General features: G+C 60.2%; 1 protein-coding gene and 1 long non-coding RNA gene across 3 annotated transcripts in view; one reads left to right on the forward strand and one right to left on the reverse strand.

Annotated features, from left to right (window-relative positions):
- Window positions 1–867: 867 nt before the first annotated feature.
- On the reverse strand, window positions 868–4,261 carry LOC140633081 (uncharacterized). 2 transcript variants are annotated; one of them, XR_012030717.1, is made up of 3 exons: window positions 3,870–4,261; window positions 3,041–3,164; window positions 868–2,855 (listed from the first exon to the last, which is right to left on the reverse strand). It is a non-coding gene; the product is annotated as an uncharacterized lncRNA (long non-coding RNA). The 2 variants fall into 2 exon arrangements; XR_012030716.1 differs by lacking the exon at window positions 3,870–4,261 and having other exon boundaries at window positions 3,041–3,839.
- A 5,880-nt stretch (window positions 4,262–10,141) lies between these two features.
- The window catches only part of CASZ1 (castor zinc finger 1), a 140,964-nt gene continuing 136,102 nt past the window's right edge, over window positions 10,142–15,003 (forward strand). The window contains exon 1 of the mRNA XM_072828423.1: window positions 10,142–10,299. The gene's annotated coding sequence lies outside the window, so the exon portion shown is untranslated. The remainder of the gene's footprint in view (window positions 10,300–15,003) is intronic.

Raw genomic sequence — 15,003 nt, forward strand, 5'->3', positions numbered from 1 at the left:
GCTGTTTATCTGGACTTGGTGAACACTTCGGAATCGGCTCCGGCCCTTTGGCTCTTATTTATTTGTTTGTGATTGACACAAATGGGGAAGCACCGGGCTTCCGGCTCGGCTCGAAAAGCGGCCGTGGGGAGCAGGCTGTGGTTCGGGGGCCTCGGCACAGGTGCGGGCGCCCCAGGAAGGAGCCCAAGTCTCCGCCGAGGGTCAGGGAGGCTGAGGACGGCCCCCCAGCCCGCACCCTCCCGGAGGCAGAGGCCTCGCCCACCAGAGCCGGGGGGCCTGCGAGGGTCCCCTGCCCGCTCCCTTACCTCCCGGAGGGAGAAACCGAGCCCCAAAGGGTAAAGACTGTTCGTCGCTCTAGGGACCAACATTTCGGGCCCTCCCGTCCGCCAGGCCCCGCGGCGAGGAGCTGGGACGCCGTCCTCGAGTGGGGACCCCCACGGCCACCTACGGGGGCGACACGGAAGCTCGGGGGGGTGGAGCAGCGCTCAAGGTCGCACGGGGGGGGGGGGGCAGGGCGTGGGGCCGGGCGCCGACCGCCCGGAGAGCCCCGCGGTGCGACTTTTGGACTAGGAGCGTCGGGCGCCGGCCTCCCACGGCGCCGCTCACCTGGGCCCCGTCTGCTTCAGCAGGAACCCGGACAAGGAAGTGGGGAGACTCACACCCGCGGCGAGGACGAGCGCCAGGCCCTCCGGCCGGGACCCCAGGGGCGCGGTTGAGCCTCGGTTCTGTGCCGGGGAGGACAGCACGAGGTTGCCCCGGGGAAGAGCAGGAGACTCGGTTTCCGGAAGGTCTGTGAGGTCCCCGCAGGTCCAGATTAGTATTCAGTATTTATAATATTTCCATAATGGTAAAACAAAAGAAAACAAGCAGAGAGAATGCATTTTTAATCACCAATCATTTCTCTTTGTTTGTTGTGAATGAACAGCGAGGTGAAATAGTATTTCATAATCACCCCATTCGAATTTTCCTCCCCTCCAAGCACCGAGAAATCTCTAAATAAAATAAATAAACAGCCAAGGCCTTAAAATAAATTCCAGAGGGCAGAGTGCTACGTGTGGGTTATCACAGCTGTGGGGAGGCAGGGGCGGGAGGTGGGGCAGGAAGGACAAAGGGACAGGGCCTGGTCCTCGGTCCTTGGGTTACCTGTGCCCAGGTGCTGCCCCAGGCTACCCACCAGCAGGCCAAGAAGAGCAGAGCGCTGGTTTGAAGACCCAGGGAGAGGGGTGGAGCTGGAGCACACGCTCCACCCTTCATGGACTCTATTCTCCCAGAATTTTCTGCTCTTCACCCTCTCAGTCCTCGTCCTGTCACCTGCCCCCTTGGAGGGGACACTGTCCCTCTGAAAAGCCTACCCACCCAAAGAGTCCTCTCCGTATCACGTCCGCTGTCCCCTGAGCTAGTCCAACTCTCTCAATTGATAGAGGAGGAAACCATAGGGAGGGAAGAGAGAATGGAGGGATGCATCCGAGACCCCCCAGGACACTGGGGGCACAGCTGGACCTGGAACGCTGGGGGCTTGACTCCCTGACAGGCCACGCCTCATGCACTCATATCACCCTCCAGGTGTCTTGGAGAAGCCTCCTGTGCCACTGAGCTTTCTCCACAGGCTTTTCCTGGTATTTTGTTTTGTGCATCACAGCATCCCCAGACCCTCAGGTTCTAGCAAGGTTCCTGGTACATGGGGGCGCTCACCCGATGTTTGTAAGATATAAGGATCAGTGAGTGGACAGATGGGTGGATGAGGGGGGTGAATGGGTGGGTGGAGGGGTGGAGGGATGAGTGGACAGAGGGGTGGATGGATGGATGGAGAGATGGAAGGATGGAGGGATAGATGGATGGGTGGACGGAGGGGTAGGTGGATGATGGATGGATGGAGGGGTGGAAGAATGGAGGGATGAGTGAATGGATGGGTGGACAGAGGGGTGGATGGATGATGGATGGATGGATGGAGGGAAAGATGGATGAGTGGGTGGAGGGGTGGATGGATGGATGGATGGATGGATGGAGAGATGGAAGGATGGAGGGATAGATGGATGCGTGGACGGAAGGGTAGGTGGATGATGGATGGATGGAGAGATGGATGGATGGAGGGATGAGTGAATGGATGGGTGGACGGGGGGTGGATGGATGATGGATGGACGGATGGAAGGAAATATGGATGAGTGGATGGAGGGATGGATGGATGGATGATAGATGGATGGATGGTAGGATGGAGGGATACATGGATGGGTGGACGGAGGGGTGGATGGATGATGGATGGATGGACAGATGAGTGATAGATGGAGGAATAGAGGCTAAGGCTGGTTTGGTCCCTCACTGGCCACCAGCTTATCACCAGATAGGTGAGCCCGTCACAGTGTAGTTCACTTAACCTCTGGGGTCTCCAACAATCTCCTGAAGGACCCCAGAATAAAATCACCTTCTAGCAAGTCAGACCCCTTCCAGGTAGAAATTTGAGGCAGGGCTCTGCAGCCCGGAAGGCCCTGCTTTCAGGTGAGTCAATGGTAAGGAGCACTGGTCTGGGGTCAGAGGACCGGGGCTCTGCTCCCCCTCTGCCATGAACCTGCGTGCGGTCTCTCTGGCCTCGTTGCCTCCTCTGAAATGGTCTCTAGTAAACGTTCTGGGCTCAGAGTCTGGTCCCGTGGGTGCAGACAACTCCACGAACTTGGAAGCGCTCTGCGCCTGCAGCTCCTCTTCTGTAGTCTGGGCAGCCACCGCCTCCGGCCCCGCCCCCCGCTGTTTGGGGGAGCCACTTAGGCCTCTCGAGCCTTTCCCCTGCTCGGCGGCGTTGGAATGGGGGTAGCTCAGAGCAGGGCTGTTCTGGCCACAGCCGAGGCCCTCACTCCCTCTGAATCCTATTGAAAAAATAATAAAAAGGTAATTACTTTGTCATTACTGAACACTGGTTTGTCTCTTTTTTTTTTTTCTTGAGCCATGACCATAAATAACCAGCCCATTACCCTTCAGAGTGGACACACATATCCATACAGGACCTGCCTCCTAAGTGCTGGCTCCCCCCGCCACCGGCCCCGGCACATACCGCACAGCCACACACGTGTCCATCCACACGGGGATGCCGCTCGTTCGCCAGACGTTCTCTAAGCATTTTGCTAGATTCTGGGAGTAAAACGACAGCCGCTGTGCAGGATTCCAGGCTCAGGGCCCTGCAGGAATTGTCTCCAGTGATTCTTCTGACGATGCTGGGAGGCAGCTGCTGGTTCTGTTGCCGTTTCACAGACGGGTGCTGCGAGCGGCGGGAGGCCAGGCCCTGCCCGAGGCCATGCTGCCAGCGCGCAGTGGCAGCTGGGATTCGAACCCACTTACCTGGCTCAGAAATCCACGCCCCAATACACCCCTTATTTAAAAACCACGCACACACCTAGTCTGCTGCGGGAAGTTAGTTATACCAGTGTGCTAAGCACCAGGACAGGGGAAGCAAGGGGGCTGTGGGAGCCCGAATAGCAGCATCCGAGCCAGTTTTGGGGAGGAAGACCTCAGGGGAGGGCTCCCTGGAAGAGGTGGTATCTGCTGTGGTCTTGACAGGCAAGAGGGCGGAAGACAAGCCGAGAAAGGGGACAGAGGCCTTCCGGGCGGAGGAAGAGCTTGGACAAAGGCCTGGCGGGTCCCTACACGCCCCCTGCGCCCGAGCAGAGGGTGTGCAGGTGCACAGCCGGGAACTGGAGAGGTGAGGCTGGAGAGGCGGGCGGGCCTTGCTCACATCCGGGCCAGGCTGGCACGGCGGGCGCCCTCCCCTCCCGGCAGCGACCTGGCACGCCCGTCCGCGCGACACGAGGGCACCTCCTCCGCAGAAGGGCCCTTCCTCGCCTCCCGGCGCCCCACCCTCGAGCCCCCGGCGGCGGTGCTGGCACCTGCAGAGGGCCCGTCGGGCAGCCCGGCCACCTCCGCAGTCTCGGAGCAGGTCCTCGCAGCCCTCCGCCTCTGCCCCCAGAGCCCTGGGCTCCCCCGGGCGCGGCCGGGGCTCTGAGCTCCCCCGGGAGCCTGGCGGAGGCTCTGAGCACGGGCGGGCCCTCCTCTTCTCCATCACTGGGGTCCCTGGCTGTCGGGCCCCGGAGCCAGGCCGCCCCTCCCCGGCAGGCTCTGGAGGCGGCAGCTGTCCCCGCGGAGCCTGGGGTAAGAGGTGACGTCAGCTCGTCACCCTGCCCTCCACCTGGTCGGTTCTCTGCGTTGGGCGGCTGCCGGTCCTCCGGTGTGCAAACAGGCGCAGCCAGGCCTCCAGGTCCTCCAGGACCAAAGCTTCCCTCAAGGCCCCCTGGGCCCACGCATGTGGGCACCTCACGCTGCAGAGGGAGTCGGGCACGTGCCTCCCCGCGAGCCACGAACGTCACTCCCAGCCACACACCCCCGATTGCCCGCCCACTGGGGGCCCAAAAGGGTGCCCGGTGGGTTTCATTTCAACTCATTCTTCTAATTTTTTGGAATCCAATTCACACCCAAACACAGGACTCTTTGATCGCGGGTGTTTTTTGTTTTTTTTTTTTTCCTGCATTGTATTTATATTTTCATTTCTCTGTGTTTCCTCAACTGCTAGCACCGAATGTGAATTACCCTTTTCTTCTGAAATTTAAGTTAGATGGTCCAGAGGGTATTAACACTGAAAAGGGCCATGGAGATCGGAGACCCCGGGACCAGAAAAATGTTTCCTAAAAGGGAAAGAATTAGTCACCTGCAATTCTCATCCTGAGCAGGCAGGAGTAAACACAAATTCACCCCTCCCCACCCAAAAAAGTGAGTGAACTAGAACGAACTAGGAAGAGGAGGCTTGCATGGAGCTGAGCGAGAGCCCAGGCAGGGAAAAGGAAAGCAGGTACAGAGTATGGATCCTGAGCTTGGAAAACAGATAGTATTTATGGCACAGAAATCCCCAAGGCTCTTCTGTCGAGAGAGGCTTCTGGAAGGTGTGGGCGCCGAGAGGTAGGAGGGAGCGGAGCTCATCTCTGTCGAGGCTCAAACACTGAGACAGACCCCACCCCTCCACCCCCAGCACTGGGGGGATGCCCGAGAAGCCCCTGAAGGATCAGTGGACAGATGGGTGGATGAGGCGGGTGAGGACCCAGACCCGCGCTGGAGCCGGGAGCCGGGAGCCGGGTGAGGCTGTGAGCCCCAGGGCCGCGCAGGCCTGGAGACAGCCCCTGCCTGTGGCCGGCAAGGCTCTGCTGAGGACCCATTCCTAGGGTCACAGGCTTTTTCACCCATTAAATTAACAGGGATTAAAATAAATAAATAAATAATTTAATTAATTAATTAATTAATTAATTAATTAACAGGGGTTAAGAAAAAAGGGAGAGAGAGAGAGGGGATACCGAGGCTGGAGCGCTTGCCGGGACGCACGGCCGCGGGACAGCAGAGCACAGCCTTCCCGGGGAGGGGCCGCGGGCACCAAGAGCTTCCAGGTGTAGACACTTTCCAGGAGGCGCACGATTCTTTCTGGACCAGGATGTTCACTAGGGGTCTTCATAACAAGGGAAAGTACTGGAAATGAGTCAGACGTCCAAAATTTTCCTAGCGAATCAGGACAAACCCCATCACCCGGCCATCAAGAATCCCGGCACGCGGGGAGAGCCGATGGCGTGAGAAAGTGTCGGTGCTGCACGCACGTGCTAGCGGAGGCGACGGCGACTGCGACGCTCGGCCTGGTCCGGAGTTTATAAAACAAAACCCAGCGAAAGATAACAAACAACCCTAGACTGGCAGGAAGTTCACCAGAACATCACCAGTGATCCTTCGTGGCGGGCGGGATGACGGGTGACGCAGGTTTTCTCCTTCCTGTTTATCTGTATTTTGTGACTTTCCTACGCTGAAGACGCGTCCCCCATGAGGGGCCAGAAACAACGACCTTGTACTTCGCAAAAAGGATGAGGACACTCTGGGGGTCGAAGGGTTTGTCAGGTTCAGCATCTTGATGGGATTGAGGATCAGGCCTGGCTCTGGGGACGGGGCGCCGCTCCCATCCTCCCTTCCAGGACTCCCGAGAGAGGCGTTCGTAAATAAAAGAAATGCACTCAGCTTTTTTTTTTTTTTTAATTACAACTTGCCCAGTAATCACCATAATCACTTATCTCGGGCGTTTGTTTAATTATTCAGTCACTAAGCATCTACTGAGCACCTACTGTGATGCCAGCACCAGGCCAGGCCCAGGACCCGGGAACCGACCTCGCCCACGGAGGTCAAGGCCAGTAGCCGATTAGGAGAAAGGGAGGCGGAGCGCATGGTTGATAGTTTGTTCATTTAAAAGCCATCATTCTTTGCCAGCACTTATTGAGTGCTTACTGCATACATACAAAATCTGGTGCTCGGTCCTGTGATCTCTTTGGTTCCTTTTTCTCGTCTTTTACAACATCGAGATACAACTGACGGTTAAAGGACGGGTCTGTGCTCCTTCTCCTCCCCTCGTCTCCCAACATTCAGATCTCAGCTCTGGGAGCTCAGAGGAAGAATGCCTGTGTCACGTCTGGCCCAAGCGTGAAGAGCGTGGTTCAGGCGGCCGGCCCCCCTTGGAGGTCACTCAGCGTTGCTTCCCTCCTCTGTGTAATGGGCAGATACCCTATCCCCCTCACCACAGTGGTCCCGAGGGTCTAAGGAGACGACACCGCCCCACCAGGGCCACACAGATGGCTCGTCCTGCCTCCCCCCTGCCTCCGGAGGCTCCTCGTGGGGCCACAGTCCGCCAGAACCAGCTGTGGGTCCCCACTGTCCCCCCGGCCTAACGTCAAGCAGTGCGGAAACTCGGCAAAGCCCCCAGGGTTAACCCGGCGACTCCCCAGAACTCCTGGGTTGTGCAGCTCCCCCTGCTTCCCCCAAACCTTGTCCGGGAACTCGGCAGCCCTTCCCTTGCAGCACAGGCCCCTTGGAGACGGGGCCACAAGGCCTCTCTTGATTCGGTGCCTGACTCCCAGGGGGTGAAGGTCGGCCAGGGCCAGGCCCCGTGAGGGTGCTCAGGACGCGAGGGGACACAGGACAGAGTCCCTGCCCCCAAGGAGCTCCTGTTCTAGCAAGGGCACCTGGACAGGAAGCGTGGAAACAAGTGAATAAGCAAAATCATTGTAAACAGTGCAACAGGGTAGCGGGAGAGAGAAGGCTGGAGAGTTCGGGAGAGCCTCGGACCGAGGGCCGCGGGGAAGTGGGTGCCGTGGGCCTTCCGGGCAGAGGCCCCGAGGAAGGACGGGCTTCGTCCAGGACAAGAGGCCAGTGTGTCGGGACAGTGTGACTGCCGGAGGTCCAGCGCCGGGTCTTGCTGAGCGGGGACAGGCGTTTGTGTTTTATTCTAAGGAAAGCTTAGGAAGCGATAAAATGAAGCAAGTGAGGAAAAGAGCGTGTAACTTTCGCGTGGGCAAGGGGCGCGGGGGTGGGGGCAAGACGGCGAGAGGCTCGGAGCCGTGGGCTCCTTCTCGGGCCTGCGGTTCTCTCCCAGCCCTTTGCTCTGTTTGCAACACAAGTTTTGGCAACCACAACATTTTGGGCGCCTGGATGGCTCAGTCGGTGAAGCATCTGTCCCCGGCTCAGGTCAGAGCCCCGAGCCCCCAGCCCCGTGAGGCCCCCCGCTCAGCGGGGGCATCTCCTTCTCCCTCTCCCTCTGTCACCCCCCGCCCCGCTGCACCCACCGCTCTCTCAAATAAGTAAATAAAATCTTTAAAGAGAATAAAAATAGAACACAATTTTTGTTTGAGTTGGGGGAGTGGGGATTGGGAAAGGCAGAGGAAGCACCCCTGTTCACCTCACCCCAAAGTCCTCGCCGCTTGCCCCATCTTGCCCCTGTTTCCAGCCCCCCGCCCCGGAGTTTCCTCCAGAGGAGACAGAAGGGCTCCCTGGACGATGGGAGGATCGGAAATGTCGGAGGAAAAATGGAGGGAAGAACAAATGTCTTCATGAAAGTTTGGTGCTGGGGATGCGGCTGCAGGGGCAGAGCCTTCCAGGGCAAGGCGGGAAGGGACCGGCCGGCTCCTTTGTGTCTTCCCCGCTCCTGCTGAAGGACGCCTGTGTGCGGGACTCCTCCGGCGGCATGTCCCGGAGGAAGGAAAGGACAGAGGGGAGGAAGCAAGGGAGAGAGGACAGGAAGAAATGAGAAGTAGAGGGAGCACCGGATGTCCCAAGGAGCAATGACAATTACTGGCATTTATCGATCACTCGCTTGGCTCAGGCACTTTCCCTACATTAACTCATTTTAGCCTCTCGACAAGCCCAGGCAGTAGTTCTCTTATTATCCCCATTTTACGGTTGAGGCAACTGAGGCACAGAGGGGTCAAATGCCTTACTCAAGGTCACCCCGCTGGTGAGTAGCTGGGGTCTGACCCCAAAGCACAAGCTGTGAGCCACTTCTTTATACAGCCCCGGGAGTGGAATCGACCTCACATCAAAAGCTAGAAAACCTCCCTCCCTGCTCCTCAGGTCATTACCCTCACCGTGCCTCAGTTTCTCCTTCTGCAGAATGGCAGGATTGGGCTTCGGATCTTTAGGGCCGTGTGTTCTGCTGAGTCACAAGGGTCTCATGCACAATAGGCCAGCAAGCCGACTCCTGGAACTGAGGACTTGGACCTGATTTGAGGGTGCGGGGTGGTGATGGAGAGCAATGGGTCAGTGCTCCGGGAGGACTGTTAGTTATGGATGCGTTGCTGCTTCCTGTTAGTTACGGGGATGAAGCCGGGAGAAAAGTCTCTGAACCTGAGAGGTGTGTCTCACCCCCAAATCTGGCTATCCTGTGCCGACAAATCCCAAACGTGGGATTCTCGGACCCATTCCAGGCGGTAAGGAGACAAGCTGTATCCTTGAGTTGTTTTATTTTCTCAGCTAGTGTAACAGGTAGAGATCACTCAGCGGCTGCAGGATGAGGGGCGGCCCGGCCTTTTCCCTTGAATCTGGAGGCTCTATGAGGGGACAGGGCAAATCCTGGCCACCTCAGGGCCAGCGGGCCTCGGAGTCCCCAGTCTCTATGCATTTACCAATTAGCTTCCAGCTTAAGGCAGGGCATGGAATGCATCCCAGTGGATGTCTGTCTTGGCCAATTACCATCCAGGGCTTCTGGAAACTTCTGGTCTGGAGAAGCTTTGCCCAAACCTTGCTGATTACATCCCAAAGTCGGCTAGCCCACAACGTCTCCCAGCCCATGGCGTTTCCTCTCCGTTCGCTGCATCCGGTTGAACACTTCTCCAAACTGTGGGTCATACTTTTTGTATTCGTTCATGCGCCCCATCATTTAGCTGCTTCGCTGACTTACTGCGGTCAATTTTTCACTCCTCTTGCCATCCGAGTGTTTACCCGTTTCTCTCCCCGTCTGACGTTATTTCCGTCACGTCCTTGTTAGAGAAGGAAAAACAGGTACAGCGACTAGCTCAGTCCTGGGACAGGGGTGGCCTGGCAGGGAAAGGCAGGACCAGAGCCACCGCGCCAGGACAGCAGCTGACCTCCAGGTCACCTGGGACACGGGCAGCGGGGACAAAGGGACCGATGATGGGGGGGGCTCCTCTAGGGCAGTTCCAATGTCCCCCGCCTTCTCTGAAGGAGAGGCCTTTCTCTGTCACCTGGGAGGGATAAATTAGCTCTCCCAAAACGCGTTACCCTATTGCCTTATTTTCTTCACGGCTCCTTTCACTCTCTGAAATAACATTATTCATTTGTTTTAATGCTCATTGCCTTCACCCCCCCCCCCACCCTCCCAGGTTCATTCTTCACGGCCTATCTTCCATCTCGCTCACTTAAGGGTTTATTTCTTGCACAATGGGCTGGATGAAGGACTCCCTTGCAACGAGTAAGATATCACACGGTGAGAACAGCACGTTCCTCTGGCTTCGACGATCCCAACATTCTAACTTGCAGAAAAGAGCTGGGTCTTCAGTGGGAAAGCGGGAAGCAGACCGGCTGTCGGGGATCAGAACAGGTGAAAAGTAACCCGCTCCCGGCCCTGCCCCGTGCTCCCCCCGCCTCGCCCCGCTGTGCCCGGGGCCTGGGAGCTGCCGCGGGGCCGAGGCTCCCGCGCGGGCCCCGCCGCGCGCCCCGGCCCAGCTCGGCCCGGCGGGGGGTGCGGGGAAGCCGGAGCGCAGGTCCGGGGGCGCGAGGGCGGAGCGCGGCCCGGGCCCGCGATCCGGCCCGGGTTTTGCGTGCCGCCCGCTCGCCCGCCCGGCCGCGGAGAATTCCATAATCACAGCGGGCGAGAGCGGAGACTGGGAGCGAAAAATCCGGGATCCGGCAACTTTGGGCAGCGCATGCGCGCCCGCGGCGCTCCATCCCAAACACACACACATTTTTCCCCCGGACTTGGAAAGTCACCCAAAGCCGCCCCAAGTGCAGGTAAGAGACTCGGCGCTGCCTCCGCCGCGGGCCCCGCGCGCCCCCGCCCCCGGGGCCCCCCGGGCGCGCCCCCGCCGCGCCCCCCGACCCGCGCGGCCCCCACCCCGGGCTTCGCCTGCAGCGCGGAGCGGGCGAGCGGGGAGCGGGCGAGCGGGGAGCGCGGAGCGCGGAGCGGGGAGCGGGGAGCGGGGAGCGGGCGAGCCAGCAGCCTCCCTGCCTGCCTGCCTGCCGCGCGCCGGGCTGCCTCCCCTCTCGGCGGCGCGGGCGGCGGGGGGCGCGGGGGCGCGGGGGCGCGGGGGCGCGGGGGGCGCGGGGCGCCTGCCGCCCGGGGGTCGCTCGCCCAGCCCAGGGGCGGGGGGAGGCGCCCGGCGCGAGCGCAGCACTTCGCACACAGGGTGGGGGCGCCCCCCGCGCTGCAGCCTGGGGGGGCAGGTGCTCGCCGGCCCCGGGGGCTCGCTCCGGCCCCCTCCGCGCGCGCCCACCCCCTGCTGCAGGGGTGCGTGCGCCCGCCCGCCGGGGCGGAGAAGGGGGCAGGGGCGAGGGGCCGGGGTGACTTTGCAAGACTTTGCCCGGGGGAACGGGTGGGCAGCCGGCTCCCGCGCCCCGCGCCAGGCTGTGGGTGCTGCCGGCAGAGGTAGGAGCGTCCGCCCAGGCGCGGGGCGCGGGGCTGCCTCCGGGCGGGACAGGGCGGCGCGGGGCTGCTCGGCCCGGGGAGCGGCGCCCCTTCTCCATCTCCGCCTGCGAAGTTTGTCTCAAGTGCGCTGCTCCGGGCGCGGCGAGCGGCGCTCCCCGCCCCCCACCCCACCCCGCCCCACCCCCACCCGCGGCTCCGGGGCGCAGGGCCGCGGCGGGCGGGCTCGGGGCCGGGGCGGCGGTGGGGCCGCGCGCCTGTGCGCCGGAGCCCGCCCGGGGCCGGGGAAAAGTTCGGGGAGTTGCGGCGGCGCCGCGCGCTGCGGGAGAAGTTGCGCCCGGGGATGCGGGCCGCGGGGCGGCGGCGGGCGGGCGGGCGGAGCCGGTGCGCGCCGCGGGGCTCGGCGGGGCGGGGGCCCCCCGGGTGGGCTGCGGGGCCTCGAGGCCGGGGCCGCGCGGGGCGCAGGCGGGGAGGAGGCAGCGCGCGGAGGCGCGGGGCGCGGGGGCAGCGAGGGCAGCGGGGCCGCGACCCCCGGCCACCTGCGCCCGACCTCGGGGGCCGCGGGGCGCGTGGCGGCCGGCGCACGAGCGGGGCTCCGGGGGCGCGCGGCGGTGGGGCCGGGCCGGTCGCTCCCGCAGCCCGCGGGGCAGGGGCCGAGTCGTGCGCCCCGGGTGAGCCGGCCGGGCGGAGCGGCGGCCGGTTTATTTTTACTCGGTGGCATTTGCAGAATGTGCAGCTGATGGCCGTCGGCCGCCAGGAAGTTTTGCTTTCTGTTCTTTCTGTCTCCCCGAAGCCAGCGCGGCCGGGAGCGGGCGGGCCGGGGAGCGGGGCCTGGGAGGGGAGGGCGCGGGGCGCGGGGCGCGGGGGCGCGGGGCGCGGGGGGCGCGGGCCGGGCGGGGGCGCGGGGGGCGCGGGCCGGGGCGCGGCGGAGCGCTCGGGCGGGCGTCGGTCCCCAGCGCCGGGAGCTCCTGGCGAGGGAACAGGTGTATGCGCCGTCAATCACGGCGGGAGGGACACTTTGGGGGCGTAGATTAAGATCATAATAATAGATCTTTCTCTAGGGGGTGGGCGCGGATTCTTGCTCCAAGTCGTCCCCGACCCGGGTCCGGAGTTAGGGGGGCCCAGGAGGGCGCAGGGGGCCGCCTCGGCTGCTCCGCAAGTTCCCGGGACCGGGCCTCGGCTTGGGGAGCGGCCCCGGCGCGGCGGGTGCGGGTGCGGGTGCGGGTGCGTGTGCGGGTGCGGGTGCGGGTGCATGACTGTCCGCCGGGGAAGCAGCGGAAACACGCCTGGGACCAGCCCGGGGCTCCCCCAGCCCAGCTGGATCACGGGGGCCCCGGAGGGGGCCGCGCCCGGCTGCCCCCGCGGGTCCGGGGCACGCCCCCCCCCAGTGTGCGGTGGGCCCGCGACTCCGACCCCGCGGACGCCCGGAGAGCTGGGGGCGGCGAGGGGCGAGGCCGAGGGGAGTCGGGCGGCAAAGTTGGCGAATTGAGGACGGCTCGGAGCTGGCACCGCGCGCGGTAAGAGCGCGCGAGCGGCTGGAGAGCGGACCGCAGGGTGGTCGGCGCCCCCCGCCCCCGGGCGCGCACACGCACACGCACACGCGCGGGCACACACACGCGCACATGCACACTCGCGCGGGCACACGCGCACACACGCGCGCGCACGTGGACACACACATGCGCGCACGCGGGCACACGCGCACACACACATGCACACGCGGACGCACACACGCGCCGTCCTGAAGGGAGCTGTCCGGGCTGAGCAGGAGCAGCTGCGCCGGGCGTGGCGAGGGGGGTCGCCGGCTCCGGGGGCTGCGCTCCGCGTGCCCAGAGGGGGCGCTGGGCGGCGCGGAGCCCGAGCGCGGAGCCCGGGGCGAGCGGCTCGCGGGCGGCCCCAGGTGCGCCCCGCGCCCTCCGCGCGCCCCCCGCGCCCCCGCGCCCTCCGCGCGCCCCTGCGCCCCCGCGCGCCCCCGCGCGCCCTCCCCGGCGCGGCCCTGCCCGGCTCCCGGGGCCTGCGCGCGGCCGGCCGGGGGGCTCGTCCCGTCCCCGCCTGGGCGCCCACCGGCCCTCCCGGGACCCCGCGAGCCGCGCAGGCCCCCGCCCCCGTCTGGTTCGCCACCTTCCAGGCGGGCAACGAGAGTTTATGGGGAATATTGTTGAACTTCAGTAATCAGGTTTCCAGCGATCTTATGCCTCCTGTTTAATTTATTAGACTAGTTATTTATTCTGTTGATGATAATCTGTTGCTGGTTTCTATGGAGATGTTAAACTGATCTCTTTCAGAAATCAAACTCCATATGCACTAAAACGTTTAAAGGGGCAGCGCCTCTCCCTCTCTCCCCGGGCCTTTCTGATTTTTGTTTTTTAGACTTTGCACCTTGCAGAGACTTCGCGTCTTTCCCGGAGTCTCCGTGTGCACTTTATTTCCTTCTTACGAGGGAGAGGAGCCCGGAGACTCGCGCTTTGTGGCAAGTACAGCTTATTATGGCTAGGAGAGAGCGGGCGCTTTGATCTCCAAGTTGCATCATCATTTAAAACAGATCATTTCACCACCACCCCCTTCTTCCCCATCGTATAAGAGCAAAATTCTTTCAAGATCAAAGAGTCCAATCTAAAACAACAAAAAAAAACCCAACTATTGTCCAAAAAAAAAAAAAAATAGAAAGTCAAATGTGAATCTCTCCTTTATATCTGCTCCCCTTGTGTTGAATTTTTTTTAATAAGAAAAACAAAACTTGTAGCTCAGCTAATTTTTCATACTTATTAATAGTTTATCTGCCCCCCCTTTTTTTTTAATTTAAAAAGAAGTTCAAAGTTAGATTTCCCTGCCTGTGGGGGTTGAGGTATATTTGCTTCTCTTCTAGATCCTGACCATCTGTTTTTGGAAAATTAGCCTCTGGGAAGAGGGGGAAAGTTCTTACTCAAAGTTAATGGAGTACTTAAAGAAATTAAAAAAAAAAAAGCCCAAATATTTGACAGGCCTAATTTTCCCACTTTTTTTTTTTGTGGGGGGGGATTATCAGGAACCTCTGTCCCATGTATGAGAGCACATCAACTTTTTCTCCTTTGATCCTCCTGTCGTCTTCTCAGTTCTTTTTCTGTAGACTCCGGACTTGGAGGCGGTGGGTACAGTGAATTAAGAAAGTAAGGCAGAAAAAAAAAATTATCTTGGTTTGTGACACTCTGAAAAATTGCAAACCTACTCCGAACTCAGATATTTATCACGTTGACAGATATGATACAAAGCGATTGCATTTCCTAATGATCCTCTGGGACTAAGTTGTAGGTAAAACCATTTAATGCATTTTTAATTTTAAAGTAAGGCCTGGGTTCCATTTTCTTGGCGGTGGGGGAGTGGATGTCCCTCTGTAGAGCCGATGCTTTCTGAGTATACTGTTTTGCTTTTTCAAGTAGGATCCCCCACCTCCACCCCTTCACATTTCCATTTACTTTGGGGAGGGGTGAGGCACACACAGGGCATTTGGCTTTCATAAATAAATTTATATCTGGCCAGAAGGTCCAAAGCTTAAATAAGAGTACACTTAAAAAAAAAAAAAAAAAAAAAGGAAAGAAGCAAAAACAAACCTGACTCCACCCCTGATATAGGAAATAAAACAGAGTCAATACTTGACTCTCCCCCCCCCCCCATGCCATCCTGGTTCTCTTTTACATTATTTTATTTTGGGAAGGGGGTGGAGTGGTTCTTGCTTCTCAGCTCAGAGGAGAGAGGAGCCATTTCTGATCTTTCCCCCTTTGCTATATTTTTAAAATTTGTTTGATTTGGATTGCAAACAGAACAGGCTTACGGGAGAAAAGAGCACTGTGGCTTTAAACTCAGGAGTTTGCATATTCTCCTTGTATCTTTCCCCTTTGCTAATTATTGTGTTGTTTTCAGAGCAAATATGTCATATCCATGGCGACCGGGCAGGTTTATTGTCTTTCTGAAGCAATAGCTCACATAAGTAATTAATGACTTTCTTTTTTTTCCTCTGGCTTAGGTTAAACAGATCATTCAAGGAAAGTCATATCTCTCTCTTCTCCCTTCTCTCTCTCTCTCTCTCTCTTTTTTTTTAG

Source organism: Canis lupus, chromosome 5 (assembly GCF_048164855.1).
Source record: "Canis lupus baileyi chromosome 5, mCanLup2.hap1, whole genome shotgun sequence".
NCBI lineage: Eukaryota > Metazoa > Chordata > Mammalia > Carnivora > Canidae > Canis > Canis lupus.